Genomic DNA, 21,699 nt, shown 5'->3' with positions numbered 1-21,699 from the left:
AGCTTTGCGCAGTGGCAGTATCGTAGCCAATGAGGTTTATCCGAGGCGCGATTATTGCTAATTGAAAACTCACAGAGAAATAATGCAAGTTTCCCCAAGAAGGACTTTTGTTCTTTCAGCCCAGATCTCTTATAATATGTGCGAGCCCTTTGGGATAAATAGGGGAAGTTTTGGTATTGGTTTAAAAAAAAAAAAAAAGTAGGAGGGCTTTGAATTGTTTCTAGAGCCAAATTCCTGTTCTTATAAAGACTCAATCTGTAGGACAAAGAGAGTTGTTTTTAATTCTTCAAAGAAATGGGTTGCAACCAGAATAATACCAAGAAGCTTGTAAACCATCCAACAGTATTTTTTTTTTAAGATTTTATTTATTTATTTGAGAGAGATCACAAGTAGGCAGAGAGGCAGGCAGAGAGAGAGGGGGGAAGCTGGCTTCTTGCTGAGCAGAGAGCCCAATGCCGGCTCGATCCCAGGACCTTGAGATCATGACCTGAGCTGAAGGCAGCGGCTTAACCCACTGAGCCACCCAGGCACCCTCCCCATCCAACAGTATTACTTTCCATTTGCTTTTTTTGTATCAGGAAGATCTTCAACTAAGATGAAAATGAAAGGATTCCTATGTTCCCGATTTAATGCTATGTGTCTCGGGAATGTTTTACCAAATCCTTCCACAAAGGCTTCGGGTACACAGTTTCATTCTAGCTCAGGGAGAAGGCCTTAAAAAAAAAAAAATTTTTTTTTTTTCTCTTGGGCATTATATACCAGCTTCCAATCTGACCAGCTTCTGACCATGAGGCTCCCAAAAACAAAAGTAGCAAACCGACCTGCCGAAAACTCTTTTAAGAGGACCTTCCTAGGTTTCAGCTGGGATCAACGGGAGGCATCCCTGGCAGCACGAACCACCTCAGGGACACAAAGGGCGTCCCCAAAGAGGGTGAAAAAGATACCAGCCTGCAAGGACCCAGAGCGTTTCCCGAAGAAAACCCAAAGGAAGACTCGGACCCATCGCTCCGGCATCTGCGGACAGCGGGTACCCGGCACGCGCGGTGCGACCCGCACGGCTGTCCGGCCACCAAGCGGGCCGGCCCAGCCCCACGGCTGTCCCGCCGAGGTCTCCGACACGGAGACGAGACGAACGAAAGGGCAACGACCTTCCCTGGCAGGGAACAGAGGGACAACCAGTGCGAGCCTGAGAGCCAACCCACAGCTGCCATCTGGAAGATCTAACTCTCACCCAGTTCTGTTTTTGTTTTCCGTTTTCCTTTTCCTGCCAGTGAAGTCGTGGCTTCGCCCCCCGACCTCCCATGGAAATCCACGAACGAGCTGTGGCGACGGTTCTTCGTCGTCGGGGGCGTCGGCCGCTTTCCCCCGGGATCCCGCCCGCAGGCCCCAGAGCGAGCTGAGGTCCCAGCAGGTCTCACCGGGACACGAGACACCGGAGAGGAGGAAAAATGACCTTCCCGCCGCCCTGCGCAGCGAGGGCCCGGCTGAGACCCCTTCGTCTCTAGGGCACCTGCCGGGGCACCCGCTCATCCCGGACCGTCGGAAGTTCTCTGCGGTGGTCGCTGCGCGGAGGTTAACCTTGTGCGGCCACGAAACAACATCCCCCTCACCCAGGGCCTCACGCGGGACCCAGCCCAGCTTCCCTCTGACCCAGTCTGGGGGCCGAGGCCGAACCGCTCCAGTCTGGGCTCCGTCCGGTTTCAGAGTCGGACCTAGTCCAGCTCTGGTCGGTTTTAGGCCCAGTCCAACCCGACCCGGTTTGGTGTCCAGGCGGTACCACTCAGTCCCGGGACCGGGTCTGGCGTCTGAGTCGGAACCGCTCCATCCCGGGACCCGGTCTGGCTTCCGAGTCGGAACCACTCTGTCTCGGGACCCGGTCTGGCTTCCGAGTCGGAACCACTCCATCCCGGGACCCGGTCTGGCGTCTGAGTCGGAACCGCTCCATCTCGCGACCCGGTCTGGCTTCCGAGTCGGAACCACTCCGTCCTCGGACCGGGTCTGGCGTCCAAGTCGGAACCACTCCGTCCCCGGACCGGGTCTGGTTTCTGAGTCGGAACCACTCCGTCCCGGGACCCGGTCTGGTATCCAAATCGGAACCACTCTGTCTCAGGACCCGGTCTGGCTTCCGAGTCGGAACCACTCCGTCCCCGGACCGGGTCTGGCTTCCGAGTCGGCAGGTCTGACGGCTGCAGCTCCCGGGCCCGGACCCGTCTGCAGGAGGGGCCGCTCCAGTCTGGAAGCTGCGCGCGCAGAGCCGCGGAGCTGGGATCGGCCGCGCGCGGGACTTGCCCGCCTGCTCCGGGGACTGCGAGGACGCGGCGGCGGCCGGAGATGAGCAGGTTACCTGCGCCTCGTCGCTCCTCGCTCCGGGGAGCCTTGGGCTCGGGGGCCCTTCGGTCCTCTCCTCCGTCACCGGAGCTGTTCCCAGATAAGCTGAAGCACATGAAAACCCCAAGATACTGAGTATAAATTGCTTCCAGAGGGAGCAGCACCCGGCCCAGCAGCTGTACAGAATGAAAGAGTTCACAGAAGGAGCAGGAGGAAGCGAGTGAGGCGAGGCCCAGTAGGAAAACTAACGTAACGTTGTGCGCGGCTATACTTCAAAAACAAAACAAAACAACAGCAACAACAACAAAACCAAGAAGAAGAAGAAGAAGAAGAAGAAGAAGAAGAAGAAGAAGAAGAAGAAGAAGAAGAAGAAGAAGAAGAAAACAAAGAAAGAAAGAAAGAAAGATCAGCCGTTGCAAAGTTCCTTTCCTTTCAAGGGCAGGGAAGGTCCGCGGGCGGACCACTGACCTGGCACAGATGCTGCAGTTCCTGACGGACCGGCCTGAAGTCCGCTTCTGAGGAAGCCAGAACTGCAGGTCAGTCTCAGTTCAGTGCGGTTGGACGCGGTTACGGACGGGACTGAGTTTTGGTCCCATGGTTTGGTTGCTTTTGTTGACCCCTCATTCCTCCCTCTCTCCCTCCTACTGTTCCTTTCTTGGAGAAATATCTGCTCCAGGTCCCACGAGTATAACAAAATGGATGGGACTCCTGACCTTTTGTAAAATGCACTCAATTGTAACGCGTGTGAAATACCCGGTGATGGGACGTAGGACCGCCTGGGCCGAGACGGAATCGGAGACAGCTTCCCCAGGGACGCGACTTCTAAGCTGGACCCTGAAGCATGAAGGGGATCAAACCTGGCTGGGGGTGAGGGTGGGGTCGGGGGAGCTTCCAAGAAGGAAGGGCTGGAGATGAAATAGAAATGTAGTGTGGGGAGCATCGTGTCTCTGCTGAGAAATAAATTAAGATAAATGAGCTCAGAGAGGTCGGAGGGAGATGGAAGATGAAGCCATGTAGCAGACTTAGAATTTGTTCTAAGGGCAGAGTTGATCGAGTCATTGAAGGGATTGATATTGTTGAATTTGTCTTGGGGTAAAATTACATGGCTGCCGCAAATACAAGGGCTGCTGATGATCATACTATTTGTTGATCCTACTGTATTTTTAAAATACATAATCAAATTAATAAATAAGTCAAACACTGGAAAATGAAATAGCTTCAAAGATACTTTTTGCGGGGGAGGGGGGTTGTAGGGGCCGAGGATGAGAGAGAATCTTAAGCAGGCTCTGTGCCCAGTGTGGAGCCTGATGTGGGGCTCGATCTCCCAACCCTGAGAGCATCATCTGAGCTGAAATCAGGAGTCAGATGCTCAACCCAATGGAGCCACCCAGGCACCCCCAAGAATACTTTTTAAAGAGTAAGTCTCAAAACTCCCAAATGAACCATCTCAGTGGCAATGAAGGAGAGTTGTAGCCATAACAGAAGTGGTAGATTTTGATGGAAATCAAAAGCGCCGCATGTAGTAGTTGCACAATGTGTATTTGGGATCACTGGCGTTCACGTTACACCAATTGAGAATTCTGTAAAGGCAGAACTTAGTGCTGGCTCCAGTCTCTTACTTCATAAAGTTTTTAGCTTATGGGAAGGAAATATTAATAAGAATGGGGGAGAAAGAAGCGAAAGTGATGCAGACTGTCTGCGCGGCCAGAATGGCTTAGAAACCTACAGAGACAAAGCGTTCCCTGTTAATGTCTAAATGGTGAGTAATGTCAATCTTTAAAATAGCCAGAAAGGTTTGGATGGATGTGAAATCTCAGGACAAAATGGAAGAACAGGATCATTAACTGGGCTACAAAGTATCCACTACACACTTAAGTACTCAGACTGAGTGATCTATAATACTATTCATTTAGAAGTAAGCATTTTATAAATGTTACAAGTCTTCCAAAGTTTATCATTAGGCTGGCCTCATTGGCTGATATTAGCTGAGGTTTAAGTTTAGCTATAATATGTGAAACGGCCACTTAAATAGTTTGAGAGTTCGCGTTGGATTGGAAGGTGGGTAGAAAGGAACAAACATGGCTGTTAAGGAGAGGCAGTGTCGTGATGGGTGCGTCAAGGATTTCTATCAGTCGCTCACAGAAGGTCAGTTAGGAGCGTATTTCATGCTCACAGGTTCAGTGATGGATCTACTTATCAGTCATTTAACAAGTCAAAAATATTTACTCGCTACCTACTGTATGTGCCTGATACATACATTTCGGGCATGAGGAGAAACAGCATTCCTGCTTTCTTGGAATTTTTAGCCTAGTGAGGGAGAAAAATAATAACAGAATAAGTAACAAAGTATATAACTGGAGACAGTTCTAAGAGGGAAATGACAGATATGGTGAAGGTGGAAAAGGGAGGGAGGAAGTATAGGACAACCATGAAAATGCAGTGCTCAGACCTCGAGAGGTGGGCATTCCTGCTTTCTGATATCCATCACCCCATTTCCAGTAAGGCTACAACCCCCAGGGGTATTCCCAGTCCGTGATGGGGCAGAGAGATGTTTGAATTCTCTAACTTAAAACTTTGGCTCCTATGGCTATGCCAAACTTGCTTTCCATTGCAATACAGCTCCAGATGCTTTTACGCAGCCTTCTTTCATTCCTTCCCCTTCATTCAGTCAGAACTGCATTACTGTGGTAGCTCCCCCTGATAATTTTTTTGCAAGCGCTCCCCCCTGATAATTTTTTGCAAGTGTAATTCTCTCTTGGTATTTGCTTCTTAGAGAGCTCAGTCTAATTCAGGGTCCTTTCAGTTAAGGTGGAGAGCAAGATCTCTAAGAGATGTGTTATTTAAAAAACACTAGGGGCATCTGGGTGGCTCAAATGGTTAAGCGTCTGCCTTTGGTTCAGGTCATGATCCCAGAGTTCTGAGATCGAGCTGGGATTGGGCTCCCTGCTTGGCAGGAAGCCTACTTCTCTCTCTTCTTCTCCTGCTCCCCCTGCTTGTGCTCTCTCACTCTCTCTGTCCAATAAATAAATAAAATTAAAAAAAAATAACACTAAATGATGATAAGGATTTGGATAAAGGTCTATGGAGGAAATGTTCCAAATAGGGAAGAGCTAAGGCAAATGCCCTGAGAAAACATGCTCAAGTGACAGTAAGGCTGGAGCAGAGTAGGAATGGGAGAAGATGATCTCAGATGACAGTAGTTCTAGGGGGTGTATATGAACAGAGGCTGCAGCATCCTCTGCTGTCTGGAAGCAAACTCCTGTCAGGTGCCCGTTGGAGTCAGATGCCTGTTATTGTTTTATGCAGCTTTAGAATTTTAGGAATGACTAACCTGAACTAGAGGAAAGAGAGATGACTGACAAATCATGAAAATACTTACAGTTCAGTCTGTGGTCAGGCTTGAAGCTGGAGCTCCCTATGGCAGCTGGAGGGAGTTCCAGGGTATTTTCCAAGCACTGGCTTTCCTCTGATTACCCTCATCATGAATGAACAGAGGTTCATTAATTACAAAGCAGAATCTCACCTCTAGGGTTGTAGTTCTGGGGCTGTGACCTGAGCGTAGCTGTTCCTCTCCATCCTCTGCAGCCTGTTTTAAACACCCTTTGATTAATATCACGAGTCGGAGGCTGGCACAGTCATAAGATGAAACTATAATTTTAGGACTGCGTGTACATCACAAGGTAGATAAATAAGCAGAACATCTGTCCTCCTCTACATGTTCTGGACCTTAACTGATAGAATATCAAATGCAAGTGCTGGAGGGTCAGTCGAGAAATGAAGTGTAATGGCGTGTGTGCCTGCAAAGCTACATTTGCATATACCCAGGTCTGTATATTTTTGCAGTAGGCGGATATCCTACCCTTATTACTTTCAGGACTTGGTTTCCTCTTCCCTAAGATGAAGCAGTAATAATGCCAGAGACACCTGTGTCACAACAAAGTTGTTGGGATATCTGGTGGGGCCTAAATAAGAGAGTGTATTGCAAAGGCTTACCATCTTCCTTTCCCTAACTCCAAAAGAATAAAGTCTCTTTCCTCACTCATGTATTATATATTTCTATCCCCTGAGATGGTTTTTGTCTTTGTCAGCCCTTTCCTTGGTATTAATCCTGGCATTATTTCCTGGTATTATGACGAATTTGGATCGGAGTGAATTAAAATTTACCCAGGACAGGGGTTAAAAAATATAGACGGAAAAAGAGTAAGAAGGATAAGACGTAAGCAGGCTGGAAAAAAGAAGGTTCTTTTTGATCTTCTTTGAGGTCCTTCCGGAAATATTTTAAACTGTATAATTATCTATTATCACTGCACTATATTTCCTTGAATGCAATTCTATGGCAAGATTGTATCATGTAAATTCAAGTTTTATGAGTCACAAATAAAATTATGAAACAGATGGGAAATTATTTTAGGATGATAAGAATGAGAGCCATTACTATCTTTGGAGCTACTGTGTTTGATGTTAAATTTTAGACTTTGGATCAGATAACAAGTTCATATCCAAGCCCTTCCATTTAATCTTTCTGGAGATGTGGCCACCATGAAGAGTTTCCATGAGGAAACTTAACCACCAGTTTCCTCATGAAAGACAAAATAATATACATTTGCCTACTTCCCAAGTTTGTAAGGAAGAGCGTAACTTAATATGTGAGCTACTTTGAAATTAGAAATCATTGTGTTGGCATGAGCTGTACATATAGATACATACATAAAACCTTGAAATATGCTTGACACATTCCTTGAAGAGTTAAATATGTTTTGTGATTTTAGTGCTAGTTTTATTTATTGGCTATTTCCTTGTCTTTGTTATATATTCAAAACTACATATGATGTTGATAATAAATGGTCAGCATTCTCATACACAGATACACACACACACACACACACACACACACACACACACACCCCTCTAGCTACTGATCACATGTCCAAGGCTATTATTTGGTAGTTATGAAAAAGAAGAGAACAATTCGATAAGAAAGGAGCTCAAGAGATCCATAGGAAGAAAACCATGGAAAGTGTTGGAAAGATGGGTGTCTCCCGGGATTTGCGCTGCCCTGAGCATGAAACATGAAAGCTTTGGATACCCGGTGCTACAGTTTGAATATTCGTGTCCCCTCAGAATTCATAGGCTGAAATCCCAATGTCTGGTGTGATGGCATCAGGAGATGGCAACTTTGGGAGGTGTTTAAATAGGAGAATGGAGCCCTCATGAATGAGATTGATACTCATATAAGAGACACTCCACAAAGCTCCTAGCCCCTTCTGTAGTGTGAGGACACAATGAGAATCTTGCCACCCTAAAGAGGGTACCCTGATTTTGGACTTCAAGCCTCCAGAACTATTAAAAACAAACAAACAAACAAACAATTACTGTTGTTTATAAGCCGCTCAGTCTGTTGTATTACGTTATAGCAGCCCAGACAGAGTAAGACACCAGGAGCCAAAATTTGATACAGAACTTAGGAAGAAGGGGTGTATCTGACCACCCCCCCCCCAACTTTCAGTATCTGTTCTTCACTCATTGCCATAAAAAACCAACATTCTGTCAGCAACACAAGGGTGGATAAGCTTGGGAGCATGTGGGGACACTCCCTGACAAGAACATTGCCACTCCTCTGGTGGAAAATAGCAGCAGAAAGCAAGGCTTGTCTCAGTGCAGGTAGCAGTAGAAACAACTCAGGAGTCTGAACAAAAAGAAGACCATGGAAGGTAACGTATGGGGGTGAGTGCGTCTCCTGCACATGTGTGGCACCCATCCGAGGACCCGTTTTGAGAGTGGAGATCTCATTACTAATAGTGCTTGGGTGATAAGTATCAATTCTGCAGACTTCAGGGCTACCCTGCAATGTAATGCATAGGAGAAGTAGTGCACGTGAGAGACAGAAAGATACAGAAAAATAGAGGGAAGAGGGGAGAAAGAACCATGAAAATTTGAAGAAATAAGAAATTAAAGGGTGATGACAATAAGAAACATTCAGCATTTATTAACTGCCAGGCAGTATCCTAAATATGTGTATTATATTTTACTATAAAAATAATATGTGTAATGTAGAATATATTATTAATATAGAATAGGTGAGTGGATTATGTATTATGTTACTGTATATGTGTGTATACATAAACATATACAAGTGCACCTGTGGGCACACAGTCGTTTATTTCTTACCACATCCCTCAGGTAGGTAAGTTAGGATTCATATGATATCCTGCCTCTCAAAAGCTGAAGCAAGGAGAGGCTTAAGTGAATGCTCCAGCATGAATTCATACTCCAGTATGAATCCCAGAAGACTGTCTCTTACACTCACAGTGCGAATCAGTAAATTCTGCCTGGGTTCAAATAAGAGGGTTTTTGTTTTGTTTTGTTTTCAGCTGGATCTTAAAAGATGAGAAATGCAGTGATGAGGGGCTCATTGAGCAGAAGAAATACCACAAGCAGGACGATGGAGGTGGACAGCTCAGTATATTATAATAGAATGGTGGTAGGTAATGATAAGTGGTTGCTTGTAGGCTATCCAAGACAAATGGTCTGAAAATTCAGTGTCTTATTCCTCAGCCTGTCATCTAAGACTCAAGAGATAATGCCATAGGGTAGTAGAAATTCCAGTGATGAAAAATTTCATCAGTCCTTGCTTTAATTACAAATGATGAGTTGGGAGCCGTAGGGACTTATAGCAGAAATGGTCATCTATGATGGCCGTTGCTCTGAAGTTGTATCTTCTCACATTTGAATTCCCCATGGCAGTGGCTCTGGACAGAGTTCGAATGTCCAGACAATAAGAGTACCCTTTCAGTATCTGAGATTTCCTGGGAGATCAAAGTTCTGTCTAGCATCACCTCTCTTCTGCCTGCTGCTCTGAGGATTCCCTCCAATCATTTGTCCTTGATCAGAGGTTGGATGCTCTTCTTTCTCTTCCCCTAAGCATAGGGCCCAGGACTCTGAGGCAATATGACAACATGTGAGTTGCCAAGGTTCCAAATGGCCCGTCTCTGTGGACTCCTTTTTCTCACACTTTCTGGGCTGGACATGTCTCTTCTTTGCAAGGGCAGATGCCAAAAACCCAATTTCCTGCCAACTTAGTTAACAAGCACTTATTGATCACTTACTGAGTACAGAATGGCAAATAATTTGTATTGGAAAGTACAAAAGAAATAACAAACTTGGTGCCTATAGAAGTATAGATGCAAATGGGAATAGAAATCGTTCTTGCAACAAAAATAAGGTGGTTATAATTTAATAATATGCAAATATAAAATGATTTGTTATATTTTAATATAATTCTGCAGCATTTCTAATGATGGAACCAAAGGAAATTGTGATAACTAATGGTTCTTAAATGCTGTTTTTAGGAGAGTAAACATTCAATATAGAGCCAATGAAGTCAAGAGCGTAATATGACCTCTGGAAGAACCAGGATAGGCTTGATGAGAGCAAACATGTGTGCTTCTCTGCGCTGTGGGGAGAGGTGATCATTCAAGGCTCAGACATTTAAGTTTAACAGTTCTTTATGCAGGTCTTCCAAGAGGAAAATCGATGTTGTTTTTTGTTTGTTTGTTTGTTTTACAAATTCAAGATTGGAGGGATTTTTAGGAAAAGTTTTAAATGTTTAGTGAAGTGTTTCTGTAGAATGTGTATGTGTGGAGTGATGCAGTATATAAATGATCAAGGCAGCATGATCAAGAGCAACTTTTTGGAAAAAAATGTGTTTTGAGTTCCTTCTTCTAAGTTGTAAAGGGTGTACAATAACCCAAAGATGAAAGGAAATTCCAGGAAACATTCCAGAAAATCTTGGATTCCCTACAGGCTGATTTGGCTACAGGATCGCAGATTTAAATATGTAGGCAATAAAAATTACTTATAAAAGTTGTGTAAGTGCAGGTGAAGGTAGACCTTGAATTTTGGATGCTATATCCCAATTGATCATATTTACAAAACTAGATAGTTATATAGAAATTAACACTGGTTTCAAAGTAATTTAGAATGACAAAGTGAGACTTGTTTAATTAATAGATTTGAAATTGTTCTCATCTCATCTGAGAGAACAGGAGAGAGAGAAAGAACAGGGCTGTTTTTAAATCATCACAAATATTTGATATCCTTTAGATTGAAAGAGAAATTAGACCTCCAAGGAGGAACTCGTGAGACAAAATGGTGAGGGAAAGAAATAGAAATGAACAGATAAAGGGAAGAGTTTCAAACATGGAATGTGACCAGAGGAAAAGGACAAAAGAGGGTGAAATGAGGCGGAGGTAATGACAAGTTTAGAAAATAAGCTTTGAAAAAGACCTTTGTTCAGTTTGTGAACTAATCTGAACTTTCTCATCTAGATAAGTCCTGTGTGGCATACTGGAGATGTTGCAGAGTCGCAACAGAAGCTAGGAAGTTCAGAGGCATGTCTCAGCCACACATACTGCTTCTCCTTTCAAATTCACCATTCAAAGAGTGCCTTCCTCCTGGTGGGAGACTGAGTGAAAGGTCACAAGGTGCTACTAGTGCAAGCCCTACCACAGAAGGATCCAAGGCCAAGGAAATGGAGACTCTCCTCTAACCACGCTGAACGGTTAGCCATCAACTATGGCTTAACCACCTTCACTCGCCATCTGCTCTATTGGCCTGAGTGGGAAGGGAAGGGGAACCAGGAGCAAACAGCCAGAATTTCAGGCATTAATGTGCACTAAGATGATATTCCATTGAAAACTGGGACACAAGAGAATTGGATTTTGTCACCTTCCTAGTTCTAGATTCATGCTGTTCTTTGCTTTTCTATAACTTGCATGAAATGCCTACGGCAAAATGCTCATTACAGAGACGAGGAGCCTGGAACCTACACTCCATGGTATGTCAGGAGATTAGCGTTGAGGCCTAGGTGATCTCCTTGACTCCTCCTTCCCACATCCAGTCCATCCCGAGGTCTATTCTACTTTGAAAATATTGGAATTTCTTTCATTTTTCTCCATCTTTAAGAGCTACGGTCTTATCCACACCATCATCCATCATTGTCGCTTGCCTGGATCACTGCAAATGCCTCCTCACTGGTTTTGTTGTTGTAGTGCTTAACTCTGCTGTCAATTCCCATTCCCTGTCTCACACCCCTGTAATGTCTGATCTTTCTGCAGCTAGGACGGTCTCCCAAACTGCAGATCTGATCATGTCATCCCTCTGCTTTGCTAACCATCCAGTGGCTCTCCAATGCCCTTGTATATAAACTCTAGGTACCTTATAATGGGCCTGCATAACCTGGCCCCTGCTCAGTTCTCTAATTGAGAATTTTTACATTCTAATAGCTTACCTCCCCACTTGCACTCTGTACTCCCACATGTTCAACTTCCCTGGTTTCCTTGAATACACAAGGCCTGGTTTCCCTTCTAGGCTTTTGGATGTTCTATTCCCTCCTCTCTGAACACACTCTGCCTTCTCCCTGTGCTCTTTTATGTCCATCATTTCTTTCCAGGAGTCCCCCTTGCTCCAGGGCTGGGGTAAGTATCCCTAAAAATGTTTTTACATTTTGCCCTGTCACTTCTCAATTTGTTCTGTCTCTGTCTTATCCACATGGTCATATCCTTTACCGAGTTACAAAGTAACAGACTATGTTTGGTCTTTTCATCATCGTGTGTCAGAATTTAGCACAGTGTCTAGCACTGAGGAAAAAATTAACACTTACACATGGATTTAATACATTTCAACCAGACATTTCACAAATCCTCTAATGTCTTGTAGATAAGCAAGGATTTGGTGTCTAGATTAATAGCTAGTTGACTTGACATTCCTTAAGAACTCTCCAGGAAAAAAGAAAACACACACACACACACACACACACACACACACGCCAAAGATCATTGCAAATGGTGATAACTTTAACACGTCCTAAAAACAAAACAAAACAAAAACAACAAAAACACCACCACCAACAAAATGTCCTGAATGTGGGTTCTCATGATCTTACAGGAGTTCTGAGCTGTGGTTTATGGTGCATTTAAAATACTGTGTTAGGGGGTGCCTGGGTGGCTCAGCAGGTTAAAGCCTCTGCCTTCAGCCCCGGTCATGGTCCTGGGGTCCTGGGATCGAGCCCCGCATCGGGCTCTCTGCTCAGTGCAGAGCCTGCTTCTCTCTCTCTCTCTCTCTCTCTCTCTGCCTGCTTGTGTTCTCTGTCAGATAAATAAATAAAATTAAAAAATAAATAAAAAATAAAAAAAAATACTGTGTTAGTATGTTATCTGAGTAAAATTTAAATTAAAAAACAAGTACTCTGTTACCTGCTGGGGAGGGGTGGAATACTCATCAAATAGTATCGAAACAAGTTTCAGTTATTCATTTACCTCATTACCACATGAGTCAAGTGGAATAAACAGAACAAAGAAGGCCTTTATCTTTGGAGTCACTCAGACCCAGGTTCAGATCCCATGTTGGATCCAGATCTCTTGAAAAACCTCAGCTAAGTTGTTTCAAGATGTTCATCCTCCATTTCCTCATATGTAAATAGGAATGAAAACACTTCCTCCAAGAACTATAGAAAAAAATGTCTGTATCACCTGAAATAGCAGTCAGCACACAGAATTTCTAGAGTAAATAAACCTTCTAAATGAATCTGGAGTGAAATGATGGGACACAGCTTATTTTTTATTCAACACATTTTTATCAAGTTTGTATATTGTGATAGGCACTCAACTAGAGTAGAGTACAAAGATAACTATGCAATTCCACCCTTAGGAATCACAGGCCAAAAAGAATGACAAAAATGGGGACCTGATAGCATAGAGTACTGTGTGTCATAGATACCGTAATGTGGAAAGTGCACTGAAAAAACCTGAAAAGCTCAGTAATGGCCGCTGTTGCCAGGGATGTGAGGCTGTGAACCTGGCCGGCATCGCTGGTTGTAGGGTAGTGGGCACAGGCATTCTGGAGAACACTCCAGTTATACCTAGTCAGGTTAAATGTTGGACTAGTCTTGCTCCTCAAGTCTTTGCTGGGTATATATTCAAAAGGAAATTTTCCTACATGTATCTTAAAGGATGAGTAGGAGGGTTTTCATTCCAGTCAGGGGGAAGGAGTGGAAGAGCCCCAGGAGGGGAGGTAAAAGGCGACAGCTGCACATGATGGGATGTCAAAACCCACGAGACACAGTGTCCCAGAGGCGCAGTCGCTGTATGCGTGGGTCTGGAAAACAGAAACAACGGAATGAGGAATATAACAAACTTTCAGTTATACACATTAAAATATACATTAACCTCAAAATGACAGCATACATACATGAACTCCTATAAACAAAAGGGTACTGGTTAACTATATTAGACTGATTTTCTATAGTGAAGGAAATAGAGATATATGGGAAATAAATAAATTAAATAAAACAAAAGCAGATCCTTTAAGGACAAATTATAAAAATCTGCCATGACCTAAGGAGCATGTATTAGTCAAACCTGTCTGTTGTGAGGGAAAAAAGGCATAACACACAGGATTTCTTAGAGTGAAGGGAAAAATGCCACAGAACAGCATTCACTCTTTTAACAAATATTTATTTTTGTGCCTAACAGTATTTGCTGGGAAAAGAAAAAGAACAAAAGAATCTAAATCCCTGAACCTAATAGTGCTTAGATTTTTTTTTTTAAAGTGGGCATGCAGATTGTGTACACAAATTAATAAACACTGACACATCATGTGTCAGAAATGCTGTGAAGAAAGAGAAACCAAGTTAAGTAGTTAAGTGAATCTAAAAAGCAAGGAATGCTCCAAATAAGGCCAAGGAAAATTTGCCTGGAAAGTTGGCATTTGAACAGAGATATAAATAAAATCAGGGAGACTCATCTGAAAAGCCAGGTTGTGGAATAAATGGGCTCTGGCACCAATTTCAACATGGGAATGATTGTTCTCTCTACCAACAAGGGATGCTCTGGCACCAGCTGGGGTCCTACTATTCAACTCAATTCTGATGCTAGTATCTATCAGGAGATAGTATCCGAGCTCACAGGTTAGAGGTCAGTCCTACAAGAATGCCCGTCTCTCCACCGTACTTCCCACTTTAGACATCCATCACAAAGCCAGATTATCACCTTCTGACCCACTGGCTGTAAAGCAGAGGTTCCCATGACCTCTCTTTGGGATCAATTAATTTGCTAGAGTGGCTCACAGAACTCAGAGGAGCATTTTACTTACTAGATCACCAGTTTATTATAATAGGATATAACTCAGGAACAGCCAGATGGAAGAGATGCAAAGGGCGAGGCATGGGGAAGGAGCATGAAAGCGGTCCATACCCTCTTCAGGTGGGCCCTCCTTGAAATTATCCTCCTGTTCACCAATGTGGAAGCTTTCCAAACCCAGTCCTTTCAGTTTTTGTTCTTGCTCTTGTAGTAGTTCTTGTTTATGGTGGCTTCATTACATAGGCCCAATTGATAAAATCACTGGCCACTGGCTATTGATTCAACCTCCAGCCCATTTCTCTTCACTGGAGAGTTTGAGGGGTTAGACTGAAAATTGGCTCCCCTGGCAACCAGCCCCCATCTTTAGGTGCTTTCCAAAAGTTGCCTCATTAACATTACACAAGATGCCTTCATCACGCTCATCATTGAGGAGTTTTTAGGTTTGTAGGAGCTCTGTGCTAGAGTAGGGGATAAGGACCGAATATATGTTTATTATAAATCACAGTTCCACAGGGAACAAATAAGCCTGCTAAGGCGATGATGGGCGAACAGTGAGTGAGCTCATGGGCTTGAAGCAGGAAAGAAGGCCAACACAGCTGATGTGAGAACAAGAACCGTGTGTGTGTGTGGGGGGGGGGGGGACAAACAGAATGCGTGAGCCAAACCATGTAGGGTCTCAAGGGCAAGGTTAAGTCTTCTGAATGCGATGAGAAGCCAGTCACAGAGTTTGAGCTGGGCAGTAGATGATTTGACTTCGTTTTGACAAACGCTCCCTCAGGCTGCTCTCGGGGACCTTTAGGGGAGGGTCAAGAATAGAAGCAGAATCATTGAACACTACATCAAAAACTAATGATATACTGTATGTTGGCTAATTGAACATAATACATACATATATATATAACTTTTATTTATTTATTTTTTTAAGAAGAATAGAAGCAGAAATATCAGGCAAGAGACCATGGCACTCATCCAGGCGGAGGAGGGTGGCAGTTTGGGCTGGGTGTGATCAGGGCTTCAGTGGGACGTTTACTTTCTCCTACAGAGCAACCTCAGGAAAGGACACTGTAAGATAAGGGAAATATTTCGAAGTGCCTCAGAGATGTGGGCTTCTAGATGATCTAGAGCATATGGAAAGTGAAGGAGGGAGGAAAAGACATATACAAGAAAGACTTGATTTGGAAGGGCTGAATTGACAAATGACAGGGTTTGGACTCTTCCCGGCAGAAAATGTCACCACCAGGGGAACAGACTGACGCAGACCTCAGCTTTTATAAGATGATTATAGGAACCTTGTCAGTGATGATTTAGAAGCAGCAGAAGGCAAGAGGTGAGCAAAGCTTAGACTAAAATCATAGCGGTTCTTGATGCTAAGAGAAGGCATGTTCATGTAATTAAGTATCTAAGGTACTTAAATGCTCTGCATAATGGATACGATAATTATACCTACCACTCTGGTTTCTTATCATGTTAAATGAGTTGGTGCATGAAAGGTGTTTCAAATAGGATCTGACACAGGGTAGTCCCTCCACAAATATTAGCTATTACTTCTATAAGTAGTAATGATATTATTTCTACATACTGTTGTGTGTACTAGTACTACTTCTATGTGTTTGGCATGCAGACACCACACAGAATATATAAACATTGGTCATTAGTTGGGGCAGAAAGTATTGAGGGAGCTTGTAGCTCAAGTAATGGTAACAGCAAAGCTAACAGCTGTATTGGTGCAGGGTGCTCTGGGAGGATCTGGAGAGGGGAGAATAGCTTACAATAAAGCCACGTTGAATGTTCGGTGGGAAGGAGGATTTGAGAAGGCAGCGTAAGAGCAAGGCGCAGCATGGTATGAAGTGGAAAACCTTGACTTTGAAATCTACCGGCTGCGATCGAATCCTGGCTGTGCCCTGTTTGAGCAGTTTGGTTTTTAGCAGCCTCCTCCCTTTAAACCTCAATATCCACATCTTAAAAATTATTGAATTATCTTATGTCCCTTAGGACAAATCTTAGATGTTTCATTCATTTTTTAAAAAAGAATAATGCAGGTGAAATGCTTAACATGTTTTCTTAAGAGAACAAGCTATATTGTTATATTTTGCTTATTATTAGGGTTCAGCCAGCTCAGACGCAGAACACTGCCAGGTTCCGTCTACTGATTTCTGTCTTTCTTTGAATGCTGTTGTCTCTCACCCTGTGAGAAGGTCAAAGCCTGGCTTGACATATGCATTTTGTTTCCTTAGTTTCTTCTGCCTTTACCTCAGTATCAAAGAAATCTCCCTGAAGATTTAATTTTGTTAAACATAGCTGCCCCTCTTGCCTTAAGAATGTGGCATTTTGATATGATTTGCAGACTTTCAGAATGAAAGATGCTCTATAGCATTAATGCAGTGTACAGCACTCACGTGGTCATGAACTGGCGTCAATATCCCAGACGGCCATGAGTCAGAGTACCCTCGACATGTGTTGGGTGTCCAGAGATTCTACTGTATAGGTGTTTATGAGTGACGTCTGGTGAAATGGAGATCTTCTTTTAAGGTGACAAAAGCAGCTTCCCTGTTTTTCCTTCCCTGCCCCTCTGTCTTCTTACATTTAGACAGAGTCAGAGAATATCTCTGCTCAAAGGAACATTCGCATGTGACTATTAATAGGATGTTAAGAACTACGGTCACAGAGGGTTTGGAGGGAGCTTTAAAATATTTAGTTCGACTCATGCCGTGTTGTGCCATGGAAGCTTAAATGACCCCTGGAGTAAACGATTTACTATCTTCTGAGGCCTCCCATCCCAATTTTGGACCACTATGACTGCTCAAATAATATTATTTTATTTTTATACTGACCTTAAAGTGTGTCTCTCTATAGCCTATACCTATTTGCTGAGACCCAGAGTTCTACACTTATTTTATCTGAGCCCCTCAAATATTTTAAAACACTAAGCACATTGTTCTGACGCAATCCTGTCTTAGGTTTCTTGCTATAATGCCTACTGCATTTCTTGCACAACCATCCTGTTGTTTCCCTCCGAAATTGTCCCTTACTATGTTCTTGTGCAAAACTAAGGGATGCTCAGGTGACACTCATTCACTTCTTTCAATTACCCAGAGAAGATAAGGAAGTAATGGCAGGCATATAACCTGCATAAGCTCCTATGGCTAGTAAGAGTGTGTATGGGATCCAGTCCAGGTCTACCTGATGCAGAATGCACACTGATGACAGACATGCTGTGTTGCCTCCCCTCTTTGACTGAAGCTCCTTATGCAAAAATTCAAAGCAGAATTACTGCAACAGTAATAATACTCAACTTATGATTGATAATAATCATTAAGATTTGTAGAGAGCTTACCTTTCTAGTAGCTTTACTCTATTAGCACTTCGTCCTCAGAGTAATTTTGAGGCTCTCATTTTACAGATAAGGAAACCAAGGCACAGAAAGATCAAGTCACTTCCTTAAAGTTGTGTAGCTGCTAAGTGACAGAACTAAGACTCAACTCCTGAAAGTCCATCTTGTGAGAGCCTGTACTCTGAAGCACTATGCTGTAACCCAGATTCCCAAATCTCATGTTATCCCACAGAACAGTCTGAGGCAACACACATTTGTGTCAGCAGTGTCTCCCTTGTGCCTACTGAACTAGGCAGTATTCCTCTGTGTGTGTATGTGTGTGTGAGTGTGCATGCACGCACGTTCCTTATTTCACATGAGAATTCCTCATGCCCTAACTTTCTCACACTGCAATTGTTCATTGGAATTTTCTGCAGGCCTACCATTTGTCCCTATCAAAGGCCAGATTTAGGGATTCAGTTCATTGACTCAGCCTGATGAGACTTGTTTTGTTCCCTCATCGATCATTCCATACCCACTTGCTAAACTTTGTGCCAATTACTGAAATGATAAACATATCTCCTAGCCTTCATCTAAGTCATTAGCAAAATCTTTTTGCACAAGATTGAACTTATACATTCAGAGGGGAAGGAACTTAAACTTCCAGGAGGATCTTTAGTCTTTAAGCATTTGACAGACTTATTAAGCAACACTCTGCAGTAGGCATTATAGTAGCGACAGTAAATGCAACTTTTAGCAAAAATAAACTGTATTTCCTCATGGCATTCTTAGCCTACAAGTGGGAGAAATATATTAATCAGATAATAATTCAGATTAATGATATGTGCCCTGAGAGAGCTATGCAGGATCTGTGGGTTGAAAATTGTTCCTCTGTAGAAATGGTGGTCATGCTGAGATTTCCACAATGACCTGGGCTAAATACAAAGAGGGGATAAAGGCAGACCAGGCTTTGTAATAAATTCTCTTTGGCAACAAGACTTTAAACTGATTGAACCATTGTCTTAAATGGGATGTGAAATTGTTGAAGATGAAACATTTGCATTTAATAAACCTTAACAATATTCTATTTCCAATTGTCTAAACCTGTTGCTTTGTGTGATGCAGGAATACGTCATAAATGAATAGTGCCCTATTTTTAAAGAGTTCTTGAAACTAAACAGTGTAGAAAATCCCAAAAGAATCAAAGTTGAAGTTGTTTCTTAATTGTAGGACTTTTCAGATCCTTAATTATATTTAAATATATTGTGAATCTCTGTGAGGGTATTTTAAAGATTATTTATTTATTTATTTATTTGACAGACAGAGATCACAAGTAGGCAGAGAGGCAGGCAGAGAAAGAGGAGAAAGCAGGCTCCCTGCTTGAGCAGAGAGCCCAATGCAGGGCTTGATCGCAGGACTCTGAGATTATGACCTGAGCTGAAGGCAGAGGCTTTAACCCACTGAGCCACCCAGGCGCCCCTGTGAGGGTATTTTAGAATATGGTGTTTCCTAAACTTATTTGTATGGTATTCTTTTTTTTTCTGTGCCATACTTCTTAATTCCTGCCCCCCATCCCCGCCAGTTTCTAGAATAGTTTGGGAAACACTGATCTAGTTTAACCTAACCCAACCTATTAACCCTGATGGCTTGAAGTCTCTCTGAAACATTCCTATCAAATTATTATTGTGTTCTTGAATAGCTTCAGTGAATGAGAAATACAACCAGTGATTTTTTTTTTTCAGATACATGAAACACTTGGACTCTGCCTAATTATTTTAGTCTTGTGAACCTAGTTGCATTTTATTAGTCTGTTGGTTCCCAGAAGCATAGAAATGGTCATTCATTTTGTGATTCTCAGGAGGAGAAATGTATATTCTAAAGGTGAATACTAGGTTGGGGCAGAACCATTGAAGCCTGAATTAGTCATATTTTATTTTTATAAGAAAGACACTTGATGCTCTACAAGTACCATTTTCTAAACCTCATTAATAAATAAAAAATAAAGAGCCTGCGTATGAATAAATGATGAAAGTGCCTCCCTTGGTAATTTTTTTAAGTTTCTGAAAATAGTTCCAGTCTTCATCTACAAACTTAATGCAGTTAGAGCCACTGAGAATGTCATTATGTTGTATGTTTGTTGATAGAAGTGGAGAGAAAGAGGGAACCCTATCACGTGTATAGAAGATATCTTTGAACATGTAGATCACTTATGCAATACAGATTATATACAGTATTTTTGAATATTTCTGTAGATAGTATAATGTCAAAAAAAGGGCAAAATTTATAGCAGGTAAGTGTGGAAGAATCAGATGGCCCACTGGAGTGGAGCTGATCACTTTAATATGCTAATATATCATCACTGTTCCTAGGATCTGCTTCTATTATTACTCATATATCACATTAAACTGTTTACATATCTTTTCCACTACTAGCCTGGGAAGGGTTTGGGGTTTTTTGTTTGTTTGTTTGTTTTTTAGGTCAGGGCCATGTCTGGCTTAAATTTGTTTTTCTAATGCTTAGCATACTTCCTGATATAAAGTAAAGGTTCAATAATTGTTTAATTTTTCACTGTAATGAATATCATATTCCAGGAATTGTATCTCTAGGACCCAGTAGAATTTCATTTGTGAAAGATGAACAAAATCACTCTTGATGATATTATGAGCCCAGCTGGTAGGTTGAAATTAGCTTTTGTGTGGGAGTGTTTATACCTAGGAGACTGCTAAGTACAGTTGACCCTTGAACAACACAGGTTTGAATTGCATGGGTCCACCTATACATGGATGTTTTTACAGTACAGTAGTGCAAATGTATTTTTTTCTTATGATTTTCTTAATAAACATTTTCTTTTTTCTACCTTTCTTTATTGTAGGAATACAGTATATAATACAACATACAAGATATCTGTTCACCAACTATCACACTGATAAAACTTCCAGTCAACAGTAGGCTGTTAGTGGTTAAGTTTTGGGCAAGTCAAAAGTTATGACAGTGTGAGAGGCAGAGGGAGAGGGAGAAATCTGCCCCATATATGCATATTTCTAAATGTGTGTGTGGGTCAGTGTCCCTAACCCCTGTGTTGTTCAAGGCTCAGCTGTACTACAGATACTGCCTCCCCCCATAGGAAGCTGGTTGTTGACCATTCACCATCCCAGTAATTTCTGTGCCTCATACATGTTCTACTCAACTCCATTTCCTTTTCTCTTGTTCTTAGATACAAGTGCCTAGAAGATCTTGTCGATTTAGATTTGCATCTTTAGCCTTGGCTGATTCTGTGCTTGACCTTAAAAAAAAAAAAAAAAAAATCACTGGGGTGCCAGGGTGGCTCAGTTGGTTAAGCATCTGACTTTTGGTTTCAGGTCAGGTCATGATCTCGGGGTCCTGGGATGGAGACCCATATCTGGCTCCGTGCTCAGCACAGAGTCTGCTTGTCCCTCTCCCTCTGTTCCTCCCCACAGTTTGCAATCTCTCTCTCACAATCTCTGTCTCTCTCTCAAATAAATAAGTAAATAAAATTAAAAAAAAAAAAAAATCTCCCTGACTCTCTAAACACATGCGTGTCTGTCTGTCTCAGTTTTTCTGTCAAATTTAGTGGAAGCAAGCCTCATTCAGACATTATCTTTCACTGAAGGAAATTAGTTTCGGCTGGAGTCTCGTAATGAAGGACTGTAGCATGGTGCATAGGGGAAAGCATGGATTTCACTATTAGAGCTGGAATCCTCCCTTTACCTCCTTGCTATGTGTCTTTGAAGAAGTTACTTAACCTCACTAATCCTCTGTCCTGTAATCTGTAAAGGAGACAATAAAGCCAATCACACAAGTTTACTGTGCGGATTATGAGATCGTGTATCTAGAATAATCTAACAGAGTGCGTGGTTCAGAATAGGTAGACCATAAATAGAGCTATCTTATTATGCCATGTTT

General features: G+C 42.6%; 1 pseudogene; it reads left to right on the top strand.

Moving 5' to 3' along the window:
• On the top strand, positions 1-189 carry LOC131813420 (U4 spliceosomal RNA; annotated as a pseudogene).
• Positions 190-21,699: the final 21,510 nt, after the last annotated feature.

Source organism: Mustela lutreola, chromosome 12, assembly GCF_030435805.1.
Source record: "Mustela lutreola isolate mMusLut2 chromosome 12, mMusLut2.pri, whole genome shotgun sequence".
Taxonomy (NCBI): Eukaryota; Metazoa; Chordata; class Mammalia; order Carnivora; family Mustelidae; genus Mustela; species Mustela lutreola.
This window is presented reverse-complemented; position numbering and strand designations above follow the sequence as displayed.